Source organism: Porites lutea, chromosome 2, assembly GCF_958299795.1.
Source record: "Porites lutea chromosome 2, jaPorLute2.1, whole genome shotgun sequence".
NCBI classification, from domain to species: Eukaryota; Metazoa; Cnidaria; class Anthozoa; order Scleractinia; family Poritidae; genus Porites; species Porites lutea.
In genome coordinates this window covers 26,109,103-26,123,739 of record NC_133202.1, presented here as the reverse complement: position 1 = coordinate 26,123,739, position 14,637 = coordinate 26,109,103, and the positions used below count along the sequence as shown (strand labels likewise).

Here is a 14,637-nt window from a genome sequence, read left to right as displayed (position 1 = left end):
ATCCAAATCTATTAAATAGGTCAGCCCATAAAACTTTGGATCCTTTCAAACGACACTAAAATGTGACTACAGCATATTTCAGGTCTGGAAAATGAAGAAAATACTTTTAATCCTGGATCGTTCCAGTTGTGATAGCAACTGAATTAAAGCAATTTCAAATTAACTATCACAACTGGGACGATCATATCTGCATTTAGATTTTTGTATTTGATTCCGCTATTCAAATCATCATCTTTATTAGTATCCCCATACGGTTCATGTACTTTCCTAATGAGTTCCTTGCTCAAAAAGTATGTTGGTAGCGTTGTCATCTATAGACTAAATTTATTCTTTGCTACGTTTTCAGCTCGCACCTCAACCTTTAATGACGAAGCAATATTCACTGAATAGGTGGGTTTGGGCAGCGCAAACTCTGTTGACCAAAGCAAATATATACAGTTTAGATCTGTAACAACAGCATTGAGAAATAACCTTAAAACACAAAACGTCACAACGGCGAAAGAAAATATTGATCTTACATCGTACATACTCCTATGCCTGAATAATCATAATTTTCGCTCATTTGTTGATTTTATCTATTTCGTACATTAAAAGGAAGTGATCTATATCAAATCTATAGACCTTTTTCATCTCACGTCACGGAGCCAAAAAACGAGAAGTCCAAAGACTACTGCGAAGCCGTGTGATCATAACAACGTGTATTGCTTTTTCATAACGTCACGGAGGCCATTAGTGTAGTGAGAAACAATTCCTTTCGGATTGAACTCTTTTCTTATGTAAAAACTTTCTTTTTTGTTCGAGAACTGACCAGCTGTCCACGTGGGTGAAAACGGGAAATGTAAAGGCTATGATTGGCCGTATTCACGCTAGAGACGGATTATCCGTCTGAGACGGGTTATCCGTTGGATAATTCGCGTCAAGCAGATAATACGTCTTAATTTGAAAATGGAATGGTCTTCATTTTAGATGGACAACCCGCCTGAATTTATCCATTTGTTTTTCGTCAATTTTGACTGATTTTGAGGACGGGATTATCTGTCTCAGACGGATAATCTGTCTTTAGTGTGAAAACGGCCAATACATAGGGCGCTAACTTGTTTCGTAAACAGTCCAGAGCTTTTCCACTTTTGGAAATGTGCGAATTCAAACAATAACGTTACATCACAACATGGCGGCTTAAAAATACACGGTCCTCGAACCGATTCGAAGTGGTGTGAAAATCTGCCGTATTTCACGTTTTCCCAGCAATGTTTGCTCGTCTTTTAGTAATACAATATCAAAGAAGTGGTAAAAGATTTGTGCTTTAGATGGCGAGCAATAGCTTCGAATTATCAGAGAAAGTGAGATATTTTTCTTTCGATGCACGAACTAATTTTGATTATTATTTCGATCGACGAATCATCTTCACTTAGAAATATCTCTCGTTGCAAAAATTTGTTCACGTCTCAAAAAATGCGTGGGACATTCTAGAGATTTCAGTCTATACTAGTTGTGTGGTGTGATTATGTGGAGAGGGGCCGCGTTTCTGGTGGACGGGCCGCGAGAGTTTTTTGTGAGGCAACCGTCTGTGGCAAAATTACCGCTTTTAGACAACAGACTATGCTTTGAGGGAGATCACCGAGACTTGATAGGTGAACGTTAGAGATTTCCTTATGGTAAATTTTTTGACATACTTTTGATCACTGGAGATCGGTTATTAACAAGCTAAAACAGTGAGGACTGATAGAAGACGATAGTCGGTTTTTTGCTCAAGGCAGTGTTGAGAGCCGTATGGAGCGTCAATATTCGAAAAGTTGCATCCGGTCGGAGATTAAAATTTGTCATAAGCACAATGGAAGAATGCTGACGCCATTTCCAAAATGGGAAAATTTTAAGAAACCTGTTCAGTGACCATGTTACAAAATTCGGCCGACCTTCGATTAAAAAGAGCGAAAGTTTCTTCTGAGGCCAAAGACACTGACTCTGTGCTCAGTGAGAGTAAGCAACACGAAGATGGACACTACGTGTCTTCTATTTTGGAAATTATTACTGTAAGTTATTGCTGTGAAGGATTCTTTAATTTGGCTTACCAAATGTTATTTGCCTTATTTTTGCTCATTGTATGTCTTGTCTTGTACAAATTGAGATCCTGCTCTTAAGTCAAAGCCAGCAGTGAAGAAAATTTGAACAATCCGAACTTGACCCATTCAACAATAGTCTGTTGGAACAGATTAAAGGAACAGTATCCCATTACTGCGCATGTACCAAATATTGATTTTCTTTTCTGTCGCGAATCCAAAAGCCATGCGGAGAGTAGGCCTTTCCCGATTGCGCTGAGCACCTTTTGAGCACTTTTTTGAGTTTGGAGCACTATTTTGCATTTTGAGCACCCTTACGCACTTTTTCGCACTTTGGGCAACATTTGAGCAATATTTCACATTTCGAACAAATTTCGAGCAACATATGTCTTCTAAAACATTTTAAAGCAAAAACTGTGTGTCGCTTGCAACGAGAATCGTGTTCCAGGTCATAAATTTGAATAACTAATGATGTTGTCAAGAATAAAAGACCGTAGTAATGGTCAGGCACGTGGACTTATCCTCACTGAGCTTGAGAACAGAAGTTTCTGATTGGCTGATGTATCATGCGTGTGTCATCTCAAATTTCTAAATCATCTGATGCTAGTACTGCTGAATTGATTTACAATTCGTAACCGGCTTTAGTTTTTAAAAATATTATTGTTCTATATTCTATCAACCTTCCGTAACAACCTGTCGAATAACGCTGCGCAAAATAGATTGTTAATTACTTCAGTAAAAATTGACATATTTACGAAAAGCTTAGAGGCAACTGTTCACAACTTTTAGCACTTTTTGAGCACTATTTTGAGATTTTGAGCACGTTTTAGCCATTTTTGCCAGCACTTTTTTAGGATTTTACGAGCACAATCGGGAAAGGCCTAGCGGAGAGGGTAAGAGAACCTTGTAAAATCCGTTTGCATCGCGCTTGGCCGAGTTCGATATTAAACTAAAACTTCTCAGAATTACAGATCAATGATATATTGTTCCCGTTAAGTTTCTATTTGGGCGAAATGGGGATTTTTTGGGCGTTATTTTCATTGCCGTTTGCCTGAGGACCGGGTTTAATGCCAGTTGAAGGCTTATTTCTCCCGCCAGCTTTCATACAAGCTCAGATCATATCGTGAAAGGAATACGCAGAAATGGAACAGCAACAATAAAGACTATGTAAGAAAGAAACCATTGAGACATGGATGTGACTGAGGATATCTTGTGGAATAAAGCTTCGTGAAGCACAATGTTTTGGAACGAAGCGTTAGTTAACTTCTAAGTCAGTATTAATAACAGGTAAGTATGAAATATGGACAGATAAGCGATTTTTAAATGTTTAGGATTGGTAATAAAGACTTCTTCAACAGCAGAGTTTCTAAACTAAAAGGACATCTGACTGACTTCTTTTCTCATTAGCTAATCAAACAATCATTTCATAATTATAAGAAATATCTCAATGGGTTTATAGAATTATTGTATCCTTTGAAAAATGAGAGCTCCTGTACTGGTTACTACATTGCATGGCCTGGTCATTGACAAAAACGATTCATAGCAATACTATAAGGATATAAGATTTATGTCATCATTTTCAATCTACGAATAAAACCTTTTCTGTCACAGTTTGGTTTAGTTTGGTTTACCCGCAAAGCAAGAAAGAGAAATGAAGGAAAGTGATACTAACTGTTTCCATTTGTCAAGAGGATAAATTTTGTTTACCAAAGCATCAATGATGAACAATAGCTAACATTTTAAGATATCGATCATAAATCAAGTAAACTTGACAAAACAAGAACAAGGAAACTCAAAATTTTTGGAGAACTGAATAGTTATTTTCTATGGATTATGAATGCGGCCAATATTGTCAATGATGAGAATTCTGACATCAATTTTACGGGTAAGAGCACTTTTTTGGGCAAACACTGACCTTTGCTGAACTAATTTTATTCAACAAGATTCACAGAGCTAAATTTGCATTTTATTTACTTACCAAAACTGAACGTTTTTCTGGTTTTGTCGCTTACAAATATCGCGTTTCAATATTTATTATCGATATTTTAAAAGCAAGGAGTTCATATAATACCTCCATCTCAGTGTTTTCTGTAAACCGTCTGTGAGTATTTGATGTTTCTTGGAATCCTGAAGCAATTAGGTATGCTAGCTGGAGCTCTCAAAATTCATCATCTCCCTCTCTCTATATATATATATAACAGAAATCGCCTTTTCAAACAATAATTAGGTGAAATACTTTTACCAAGCTAAGTCTGTAGTGACAGAACACCCTGAATGAAGACATGTCCCAAATCTTAATCTAAAAGCTTTTTATATTCTTGATGTCGAACTGTAAGGGATGCAACCGTGTACAAACCTTCCAAAGAATAATTCCTGTAACTATCGTGTGGTTATTTTAAGCGAAGCTCGAATTTGAACCACAGAACAATTTTAAAATGAAATTGAGACTTCATGTTTTTGACAAAAGAACAGGGTATAGGCGAAAAGGAATCCCAAACTCTAATCTGATCTAAAGATTCCAGTCTTTAGGAATTATGTATCTCATCATAAATGTATTAATTGGTTAGGGGCACCCAACGTCAATTTTCGGAAAATATCTGTTCGGAAGACGATTTGAGATCTAGATTTTTCGGAATATTTGTTGTCAACTTTCTTGCTTGCTTGCCTCTCCTAGGATTTTCGAACATCTAAAAACTGGTATAATTGCCCATTTTTAACGGATTTTTACGCTAAAAAGGTCACCTAGAATTTTCGGGAGCCTTTTTTCTGGCTGAAATTTTCGAAAAGGTAAGTTTTGATCCCTACAATTTTCGGATCACTATAGACTTTCAGCTAGCAAATCCGAACAAATGAAAAATTTTTAGGGGATAAAAATATGCCTATATCTACCGTTTAAATACTAAAATACGTTCAATAATGCTATGTTTAAGTGGTTTTGAACTATATTCTCTTTGGGTGCCCCTGTTTAGTAGCATGCAAATTACTCTAGCTAATGAATAATCCTAATTTGCCACAAAATATGTTATAATTTTTGTTTATTAGATGTGTTCATGATGACGTGCTATGTAGACCACTGTTCAAATATCAAGAACTGGTTGGGGCAAGAAGGAAAGCACCGCCGAAGTATCGTGAATTGAGTCAGGGCGAATCCTCGAACGTGACACATAAAATGATAATTTTCTTGATAGGATTAAGACCAACTGAGTTTTGTTGATCAGATGGTGCTCGTGAACGGTGAATTCAAAAAAATGAACTGAAAAATAATCACTATCTTTAACACTTGACCAGTTAACACAAACTAAGAATGTAAAAATAATTTGTATTCAACACTGAACGACACAGGCCCCATCAGTGATGATTTAATAGTAAGCATGAACAAGTGACCCGTACTGAGACAATACAGCGATACGGAAAGTGGTTGAGCTTTGGCAAAACCAGAAAGAGTGTATCGCTTTGACACCTCAAATACTACTCGAGTATTTTCAAGAGATACTGGCCCCTTTACATCACACTCTTTATGCAGACTTTGAAAACCGGAATGTATTTTCTTAATTCCAGGAGGAGTTAAGTTTTTAAAAACGTTTTGCTCTCCGTTGACTGGGAGAATAGGTAAGTGAATAGACCCTGCTGTAGCATCAGGTCAGCGGTTATATTTAGCGCATGCCTACTGGAATAAAGTGTGTTCATTTGCATCCGCCATCTTGAGTGTATGTTGTGTCTTCTCGGAGAACACTTCATGGTGTCAGAAGTGGGATGGAGCACCTGAAACCGCCTGAAGCTCTGATATTGTCTACAGCGACAAATAAAGCCGAAGCATGGCGGCGTTGGAAAATGTCATGGGACCTGTACAAAGCCGGAGCGGACTCGATCAAAAGGATGAAAAGATTCAAGTCGCTACGTTGCTCCACGTGCTTGGCAAGGAATGTGTGGAAATTTTTTCAAATTTTGTGTGGGATCCTGAGGATGATCGGGATAAAATTGAGGCCGTCGAGGGAACGTTCAAAGCTCATTGTGCACCACTAACCTCGAGGCACTTCAATCGTTATTTGTTTATCGAACGGAAACAGCAAGACGGAGAGACAGTCGATGAATTCTGTAGCGCATTGAAAACACTAGCTAAGAACAGCGACCTCGGTGATAAAGAAGAATCTTGGATTACATCCATGTTAGTCCTGGGGCTTAAGGATCCGCTTTCCAAAGAAAGACTGATGGAGAGAGAACAGAGTTTAGAGAAAACATTGCAAGCAGCTCGCATCGCCGAATCAAGCAAGCAGCATATGAAGAGCATAAAAGAAGAGGGTAGCAAAGTTGAGAAAGTGGATGTAGTAGACGGCAAAGGACAGAAGCCTCAATGGGGAATGCCCTGTAGGAGTTGTGGTATTCGACATGCACGAGATTCATGTCCCGCTGCCGGGCGACGCTGCCACAAGTGCCAGAAAATGAACCATTTTTCAAGGATGTGTCGTACCCCAGATAGACAAAAGAAACAGGTAAACACTCTTGATGATTGTGACTCTGACTCTGAAGTTATGTTCATTGGAGCAGTCAATGCAGGAGACAAAGACTGGGTTGAAACTGTCAATTTTGGAACTGTTCAAGAAGTCTTTAAACTAGATACTGGGGCCCAGTGCAATGTCTTGCCCAAAGCCGCATATGACAAAATTACAACAAACCCTTTGCAACCTTTCCTCGGCAAGATTAGAAAGTTACTCCAAAACTTGTATTAGACATGTTGGAAAGTGTGAGTTGCCTTGTTGGGTGCGAGGGGAAAGGTATCAAGTATGTTTTCAAGTGGTTGATGGAAATTACATGCCCCTTCTGGGTAGATCATCCTGTGAGAGTATGGGCCTAATCCAGCGCATAAATGCTATTTAAAGTGTCAGTATTCTTGATGAGTTCCCTGAAGTATTCCAAGGACTTGGGTGCCTCCCAGGAAAATATCACATTAATATTGACCCCTCTGTTCCTCCTGTGGTCCACCCACCCAGACGAGTTCCTCACTCCAAGCGAGTCCCACTGAAGAAAGAGTTAGATCGGATGGAGAATGTTGGCATTGTAGAGAAAGTTCCCTTGAATGAACCTGCCGATTGGGTAAGCAGCCTTGTTTGTGTTGATAAACCGGATGGGTCTATTCGTGTATGCTTAGATCCTAAAGATCTTAATGTTGCCATTAAAAGAGAACACTACCCTTTGCCAGTGGTAGATGACATCACAACTAGTTGTTCAGGAGCCACACTATTTTCAACTTTGGATGCAGAAAAAGCATTCTACCAGATCCAGTTAGACGAGGAGAGTAGCAAGCTCCTGACATTTAATACCCCCTTCGGGAGGTATAGATACCTGAGGATGCCGATGGGGATTAAGTCTGCTCCAGAAGTTTACCAACAAAGAATGGAGCAAGTCTTTGAAGGACTGCCGGGTGTGAAAGTCATCATGGATGACATAATCATACATGGTCGAACTGGGCCGGAACATGATACACGGTTGAGGGCTGTTCTGCAGCGTGCCAAAGATAACAATCTCAGATTGAAGAAGTCAAAGTGCCATATACAACAGGAAGAGGTGAAGTTCCATGGCCACTTGTTCTCCCATGACGGTTTGAAGACAGACCCAGAGAAGGTCAGAGCCATAGTTGAAATGCCAAGGCCAACAGACAAATCTGGTGTACAAAGATTGTTGGGGATGATCAACTATGTCAGTAAATTCATCCCCAACATGTCTGACCTTACTGCACCATTAAGACAGTTACTACACTAAGATGTTCAGTGGTACTGGGAAGAGCAGCAGGAAGCTAGTTTTAAAGCAATCAAGGAATCGCTTGTCCGCGCCCCTATTTTAGGATATTATGATGCAAAGAAATCCCTGACACTACAAGTTGATGCCAGTTCAACTGGGCTGGGTGCAGCATTGATTCAGGAAGACCGACCAATAGCTTATGCCTCAAAGGCACTTACGCCCACTCAAGAAAGGTATGCCCAAATTGAAAAGGAACTTTTGGCAGTAGTATTTGGCTGTGCCAAATTTGCAGAGTACATCGTGGGTCGTGATGTCACCGTTGAATCAGATCATAAACCTTTGGAGGCAATTATGAAGAAGCCCTTACACGTAGCACCCTTACGGCTGCAATGGATGTTGGTCCAACTCCAGCGCTTTCCAGGAATCAATGTGGTATACAAGCGCGGAGACAGCCTACATTTAGCGGATGCTTTGTCTCGAGCCCATTTGGAAGAACAGCTGACGAATGCTGAGCAACTGGACATAAACTTAGTAGAGAATGTTATCTCTGACCACCAGTTGGCCCGTTTCGCTGAGGCAACTAAGGAAGATACGATTTTGTCTGACCTGCAACGAGTTATTTTGTCGGGTTGGCCAGATTCCAAAGGGCAAGTCCCACCCAATGCACAGGAGTTTTGGAATTACCGTGATGAATTAACAGTAGCCCAGGGACTGATCGTTAAGGGACAAAAGATTGTTGTACCAAGTAGCTTGAGAGGAGAGATGCTTGAGAAACTGCATGAGGGACACCTGGGTATCAACAAGACAATAGCGAGAGCGCGGGACGTATTGTTCTGGCCCAGGATGAGTGTGGAGATAACCGAGAAGATTAAAAACTGTCCTGTATGTCTAGAAAATCGACCAAGTCAGCAGCCTGAACCAATGAAGTCGCACGAGATCCCACCATTGCCTTGGGCTAAGGTTGGCACAGATATTCTGCACAAAAATGGTCGGAACTACCTCGTTACTGTCGATTATTACTCCAAGTGGCCAGAAATGACTTTACTCCCGTCAATGACAAGCACCGGAGTAATTACAGCTCTTAAATCCCAGTTTGCGAGATATGGAGTCCCTTCAGTTGTCGTTTCTGACAATGGCCCCTGTTACAGCTCGACAGAATTTAGGAAGTTTTCAGAAGACTGGGGTTTTGGACACATCACTTCAAGTCCTGGGTACCCACAATCCAATGGCCAGTCAGAAGGAACCGTCAAGACCGTTAAAGCAATGCTGGAGAAAGCTGGTGACCCATACAAAGCTCTCCTTTCTTACCGAAATACACCCCTGGAGGAAGTTAATCTGTCACCCTCACAAATGCTAATGGGCAGACGTTTGCGTACCTCAATTCCAGCGACTGAGGATTTGTTGAAACCTCAACTCTATGACCCTGAAGATGTCCTCCCTAAGTTAAAAGAAAGGCAGAGAAAGCAGAAGCTGCAGCATGACAGAAAAGCAAAGGAACTGCCCCCTTTGAGGGATGGTGAGGTTGTAAGAGTTAGAGAAGGCAACAAGTGGAAACCTGCTAGAGTTACACAGGTTCTTCCCTCACCCAGATCTTATAAGGTTGAAACAGAGCGTGGAGGGTACCGAAGAAACCGTCCACATTTATTAAGAACTGAAGAGTCTCAGATCCCGGAAATCACCCCTACACCGGAAGTCTTGAATGATGAGGACCTGACAGACACCGAAGTTGAGCCATCCTCTGTTAGAGTGGCCCACGAGAATCCTGTAACACCGCCAACTGGAATGTCTACGGCTACTACCACACGGTCTGGTCGGACAATTAGGGAACCGTAGAGATTTAAGGACTATGTTAAGTATTAGATACAAAGCAGACACTTTGCAGCTTTTCATTTAAGCTTTCTGTTTTCAGTTTTCAGGAAAGGACACATTGCTGTCGTTGCAGCATTGTCTCGTGTTTCTTTTTTTTGTTGTTTGTTTCTTTTTTTTATTGTTACGGTTTGTTTGTTAAATTCAGTAATTTCAGTTTTCTTTGTTTCTTAAAAAAAAAAAAGGGGATGTAGCATCAGGTCAGCGGTTATATTTAGCGCATGCCTACTGGAATAAAGTGTGTTCATTTGCATCCGCCATTTTGAGTGTATGTTGTGTCTTCTCGGAGAACACTTCACCTGCCACGGTTTTCTTCAAGTTTCCATCAAGATCTGAATGCTAGAAGACTGAGCGTATTCAACTTAGTTAACTTACCAAGCCAGTATGGTGATATACGTCCAAAGAGAGTGAAAATATTTCTCCCCGAAGTCCTCAAATTTTACAGACTGTTTGGTCCAGGGGAAGGCGCGAACTTGCCTTTACCATACAAACGTCTGTAAAATCCGTTAGTTTTCAGCAAATCGCTTTCAAACTTAGCAACTTTTCTTATATTTTAAGGCGATCGTACTTTCAGCCGTGTCGACGGATTTTCGCTATTAATACTGGTCTTATTCAAAAGTTGAAAACACCATATGGAAGAGTAATCTTATAGTATATAAGAAAATGCGCGGCCATGTTGAATTTGTGTCGGATTTTAGGTCATCTGCGAGAATTTAAGCTCGGTGTATCACAAAAGGAAAGCAACTAGATATATTCAATCTAAGCCGGCTGAGATATTATATATAACAGACTTCCACCTTTTCATTTAATTTTCAGCTATATCCTAGGTTATATAAAAATAATTACATGATAGAACTTTGATAAAATTCGCGAATGACATCAGTTTAATTTCAGTAAAAGCTGTATTCATTTTTTGGTTACGAACGATGCACTGACGATGTAGCAGAACTCTGGGAACAAATTTATAGAAAATCAAAGAGAACTTGCATTGGGTGCATCGATTACCTAGCAACCTAATATTTCCGTAAGCGAATGAAATTGTTTAACAGAAGTTTAAAAAGTAGGCTTGCCTATTTCGTGAGCATGTTTCGACGATTGTGAGAAACTTAATCAAACAAAGAAATTCTGTGATTCAGTCACTAGCAGTTGAGTGTTGGTATGTACGAAGCTCTTTTCTTTTGATCTCGCGTTACTGAAATTATGTTTTTTGATTCACTGTTTTAGTATATTATTTTACAGTTTCTTCTCGTTTCTTTCATGAAGACAGGTTATTGTTAAGGAATGAAACACAGCAAACAAGGTAAATCATATATTTGCCACAGGTGCTCTTATCCGGCCTTCATTCCATAGAGTAATGAGTGTTGTTTCCCAAACATATCAGTTCCAAGTACACGATTCAGGGTTGGAATAAGTCGCTCTTCAATACGCAGAGCCATTTAAGGTACAATGTTAAAGAAGCACTAGCAATCATTCACGGTAAAAAAAAGGAAGGATTTTTAGTGTCCAATGATTAGTATAAAACTTGATTTATGTTTAGCTTCTTTATCAAACAATTCTGAAAATAGTTCAAAATAGCTTATGAAAAAATATCTCTTATTTGGATATAATGTTGCGTTTACCTCCGCAAAGAGAAAGTTTCGAATTTTGGTGTGGGTAATTCTGTGCTTTATTCTGGATAGAGAAATGAACGTCGGAAGAAAATTGCAGTTCGCTTGGGTTTTCGATAGTATAGTTTAGAAAATCCTAACTCAAACAACGACAGCGTTTCGATTATGCTAAGACTCGCTCTTGCAAACTGTCCACAGTTTAATTTATTTCCCACTGCACAAAAAAGGTAATGAGCTGAAGGCCATCCTCGTAAAGCTACAAGATCGACTCAAATTTCCAGCGGTTTAAGGACAAAATTTGGCTATACTAAGGAATAGATTCTAACTGAACGTAATAAAAATTATAATAAATACAATACATGATGTTGTGGCTGGTAGATTGTCGACCATGGAACAAAAGCATGATCTGCACGGGAACTCAGTACTGAAATCACAATACACGAATTTTCTCATGTTGAGCCAAAAGAACCAATCAAAATGCTCGACGTCTTTTACGCGTGAAATGTACTGATTGGGGCATTCTTTCGTTGAAACTTGTTTTAACAACGTCAAAAGTTAAGTAATTATTGCGAGAGAGATAAATTAATCTGTCGCGATAATCATTGCTATCATTTGGCTTTGGCAATCGTGAAACGAAGGTAAGTTAATACTAAAAGGCACTTTAAATTCACGTTAAAAGAACAAAAATTTGAAATGAAAAAATCCATAGCTTTCAAGCCGTTCATTTTTCCAAGGCATCTTTTAAAGATGAGATATAGTGTAAATCTTACCTGTTATTTTATTGTTTTAACTAATCGAATTTTTTTATTATGTCATGATAAAATATTTAGTGGACAATCAAGTTGGAGGATCTTAATGATGCGATCACAAGTTAAAATGCCCATCATGTTGTTTGTTTTATCGCTCATGGCGGCTTTCTGCTCTGCTAAGGACCACAAACCACCAGACACCAAGGTAACTGCATTTATATTTATGGCCACTACACATGTTTTTTGTTCCAGTTGATAAGGTTACTTTACGGATAAAACTAGGAAGTTACGTATCGTATGTGAATGCTACTATATCAGTCTTCAGCTTTAAAGGGAAATGTTCCGAATTCAGAAATGATGTTAGGCAGTATGATTAGTATGATTATTTGCAAAAAAAAATCGATCGGTATTTTAAGAAGAGAAAAATCATTTTCAGTTTTAAAATAATCAAAAGTGACGTATCAAAGAAACCCAAATTAAACCTTGCAAATTTAGGGAAAATTAGTATTTACTTCCTCTCCTGGATTGAAACTCTAGATGACAGATTCTCTCGATCTTTAGCAGCCTGTTCCATCTTGCAATGGCGGACAAACCGGGATGTGGACATACATGACATGTGTCCCAGGAGCCCCTAGGGCACCAGGTCGTGATGGAACCAAAGGAGACCCGGGCAGCCCGGGGAAAAATGGGACCCAGGGACCACGGGGTGCTGACGGAAAGAAAGGATCAAAGGGAGAGCCTGGGATCCAGGGTTCTCCCGGCCAAAAAGGGGAGCGAGGGGACAGAGGCGACAGCGGAACGCCGCGGCTGGCTTCACACATGAACTGGAAGGAGTGTGCTTGGAAAAAGAGAGACGAGAACAATACAGGACTGATATATGTAAGTGAGCAAGTCACTTAATTGTTACCAGATAACCAGAGTCAAAAAGTACTTTATTAGTTCAAACCAAATAATTTTCATACTGTGAAAATAACAAAACAAATAATTGTCATACTGTACAGAAGCTATTTTGATTCTTTATATCTCGTTTAGAACTGTGACTTTGTGAAGAAATACCCAGACACTTCACTCCATGTCTACTTTGCCGGTGATCTCAGGATTGCCTCATGTGTCACATGCTGCAGTCGCTGGTATTTCACCTTTAATGGAACGGAGTGCAGCTCTCCTGGAACTACTGTGACGGTGCATTCTACATAGGAAGAGGAAGAAACCACAATCTTCACCGTCACCGCCACATTGAGGGTCACTGCAACAACATTCAGAAAGGAAAGGTGCAAGTGGGATTTTGGGTTGGAAAGTGCGTCACAGGCCATAAGCTTACTGACGCCGACACTGGTTGGCATTCAATGACTCGAATCTTCATTGAAGAAGTACCAAAAGCTCAGCAGTAAGCTCGAGTCATGTGATTATCTGGACTTTGAAAATTACTATTAAATCTGTATTAGCATTGTAAAGAATAAAGAAGTCCAGAAGCATTGAAACTTAAATGTTTTTAACTATTTGTTAGATTCGCCAAAGAACTAATGAGAAACAATCATACTTCATCATCATCATCAGTAGTTTTGTCGCGCTAGTAGGCGCACAAGCCCTTCACGCTGTCTGACCAAAACTTTCTGTCTCGTGCCACCACTTTGGCTCTTTTCCACAGCTTTCACCCGCTTTGGTTCTTTCAATGACATGCTTACCTCGCATTTTTCCCTTTGGCCTCCCAAAGAGCAATTCCTTCCTTTTTTCAGTTTATAGAAACGATGTTACTAGTGGTGTGGCCAAAGTACTCAGGGACCTCAAGGAAGTACTCGGCGAACCCGAGTCACGCTCTACAAACCTTGCCGATAAGTTAACCCATGTCGGTCGTCGTGGAAATAACTATAGTCCCCGTGGGTGGGTAGGGGGGGGGGGAGGGGAAAAGAGAATTTGTCAGTTCCGCCCCACACCATCACCCCGCGAGTCAAGGGAACTTACAAACATAATTCTTCTCATTTTTCTCTCGCCGTGAGCGGGACCTTTGCCAGCAAAGAAACCATTGACTATTTTCGAATAACCCATAATACACTCTGTTTGTCCCCCAAATTCGGCCTAAGTTATTGCTTTCATACGCTCAAAGGAAATGGAATACGCAATCATCCCATTTGGGAGGGGAGTGGGGAGAGGGGCAAACAGAGTGTATTACTGAGGATTCAAAAATAGAAAAAAGAGGCAAACCAGAGTAGGGACAAACCAGTGTTTAATCCCACATGGACGGGCAAATAAACTACTTCCATTGTCAAGCCGCATTTCATATAAATTTGGTACTTTCAAAATAACGAACTTTAGGTACACACATAGGAAATAATTAAACTTAAGTTCAGTTCACAAGTGGTCGTATAGAAATGGCGTTTCCTCCTTGTCCACCAGGCCTTCTCACTCGTACGTGACTCGAAAAGCATAAGCTGCGCCCAGCATGGCCCAGGGACGAGGCAAGTGCTGACGGCTTTTGTGGTGTGCTCGATTTTAGCTGTTAGGTGTCCGTCATTTGGTTCAATTATAAAAATGACCTGCGACCTGCCTCGTACCCAGACGTCTCTCTCTCGACCAAAATGTGCGCGCAAAGGAAGGCGGGAAGGAGACAACGGGAGAGACGGC

General features: G+C 40.2%; 1 pseudogene; it reads left to right on the top strand.

Moving 5' to 3' along the window:
* The first annotated feature begins 12,580 nt into the window (after nt 1-12,580).
* LOC140928142 (collagen triple helix repeat-containing protein 1-like) lies at nt 12,581-13,496 on the top strand (annotated as a pseudogene).
* Nucleotides 13,497-14,637: the final 1,141 nt, after the last annotated feature.